Below are 2,529 nucleotides of genomic sequence, written 5' to 3' on the forward strand. Positions count from 1 at the left end.
GGGTGTGAATCTCCTCTTTTATGTCAACATTCAAAATTCAAAAATCATAGCAATCAATCGATTGGTATTTTTAAATTATAAAATGCAGGAATTCCAAACATTAGGTCACAGAGGTAGCTTTTCAATGCTAATGTATAATTAAATTTCAATCTGCATTTTGAAGTATTTTTCAACCAAATATGATGAACTCTGTAGTTTGTGAATGTAAAGACAAGATAAATGATGCCTTTTTTACATACTTAATTCATTTAAACATATTGCCCTATAAGCTCAGTGGCGATTAACAATAGCAAACAGGGCACATCAATTATTAGATGAGAAAATTATATTTTAAAATTCTTAAATTCAATTTTTTATAACATATGCCATGCAAAAACCGGAAAAGGAACTTTCTTTTAATTTATACAGAGTGGAGATCAAAGATTATATACAATGACCCCTCGCCACTTCGTGCTTCGTCTTCCGCGGCTTCACTCTATCGCGGTTTTTGCGTAACAGCGCATGCTCTGTCATTACTGCCACTGATTGGCTTATACTGTACACACTTGATGCCATAAATAATATAATAAATAATCATTGTAACGTCCAAAATGTTTTACTGTATTTTCCCTTTTTCGTTTAATAAATTGGGTAATACGAGTGTAATGGTGACTAAAGGGTGTTTTTTCATGTCCTCTATGCTCTAACTACGAAAATATTTGATTTACAAATAAGGAATCCTACTTCGCGGAATTTCATTTACCACGGTAGGGTCTAGAACCGATTAACCGCGATAAACGAGGGTTCACTGTCGTTCTAGAAGGACACCCAAGTGTTGTATTTTGGGAAACATTTCTCTGCCTTCCACACCCTCCTCCCATCTACAATTCATGATCATCAACAAATCAAGACACGCTGTAAAGATACAACATGGTTGATTTCCAAGAGCAGCATGAATTTGGAAACACCGGCCCCCAGCAAGCCCAGGCATCTTAATGAACCATGGTAAATCGGAGCCACAGTATCCTTCAGTCATGGTAAATGCTGCCCCAGCTGGTTCCGGACAGCAGAAGCTGCCCCCTCTCTGGGACATCATTCTCGTATGTCCAACCCCCCACAACCATGTGATACCTAAATGAAGGGCACATTTTCCCAGCTGTTCTCCCACGAGAAAGGCTTGCTAAGTGGAGAGAAAGGAAAACGTGGTGCTCCAGCTAGAACTGAGGGGTGTTGGAGGGGCACCAATTAAGTCAGGATAGGAACAGGGACAGAGCTCAGAGACCAGAGCAAAAAGCAAACCTAATTACACGAGCAACCTTGCAGTGACATGGTCTGTTTTGTTCTTTTTCCCAATTTTATTTTGTTGTTGTTGAGACTATATGTGCAGAGCAAAACATTCACTAACTCAGCGATGTGTACACGTACAACTCAGTGATATGGATGACATTCTTGTGCAATCATTCCCCCACACCTTGCCTAAATGATTCCTCCCATTAACATAAAGCCTCCTAACAGTCCTATTTAACCTTTCAAATTGTTGCTGTCAATTTGATCCCATATAGAGAGTTCTTAAGCATAATGCTCCAGGAGACATGTTTTGTTAAATTGTAAACTAAATTGTTTGGTTTTAAGAAGACTTCAGGGGATATTTTTGTTTCAAGGCTTGAAGGCCATCTCAAGGAAGCCATTTCAGAGATTTGGTCCCCTTCCACAGGCTCAGAAAGTCTGGAGCCCAGGAGAATTTGAAATTCTGTTCTGCATTGTTCCCTTTTGATCAGGGTTTCTCTATAGAATCAAAGTGTCCAGTCATGGTAGCCAAGCACCATCCAGTTCTTCTGGTCTCAGCGAAGGAGGCGCTGAGGCACACATTCCATTGCCTCTTTTACTCTGGACATCTTTTAAGCGCAAGGTGTTTTTTGTCAACTTATTTTTTGTGTTTTTTTTCTTTTGCCAAAGTGATTTTTATTTCAGTGAAATACAAATAGTCATTTGTGGATTCAATATATATTATATATGTAATCCTTCAATATATCTATATTACAATATAGATATATAATCCTTGTAGAGGTATCTGGCATAATCCTTCCCTACCAGCCAAGTTGACTCTTTATTTATTGACCAAAGATCCTCTAAGTAGCTGAGGCATTGTCTGCGTCCTCACAGTGCTTACGGTCTACGTCGGATCGGTTGGAACACAGGTGATGGCAACACACCGCGGGCTGCATTCTCTTCTGTAGAAGTCATGGTCATCACATTGCAAAAGCACATTGCAGACAGGTTCAGGATGGAAGTTTCTGGATGAGAACCAGCTACAGAAGAACTGACTGTTTAGCTAGGACCTTAAGGATGAACAAGAGTGAGACAGAGAGCATAGGACAGACTTCAAAGTAAAAGTTCCTGCTTACAAAAAGGCGGGTGAGAGGCGGCGCGTCAGTGACCAGCATCACCGCTGGCTCCGTAGGAAGCACTGTGCAGGTATTAACTCACTTCATCCTCAACAGCCACTTAAGAGAGATGCAGCTATTATGCCCAAAAATCAATAAATTCATT

Source organism: Echinops telfairi, unplaced genomic scaffold (assembly GCF_000313985.2).
Source record: "Echinops telfairi isolate 266 unplaced genomic scaffold, ASM31398v2 ScPeMD7_7409;HRSCAF=8447, whole genome shotgun sequence".
In the NCBI taxonomy this organism is placed as follows: Eukaryota; Metazoa; Chordata; class Mammalia; order Afrosoricida; family Tenrecidae; genus Echinops; species Echinops telfairi.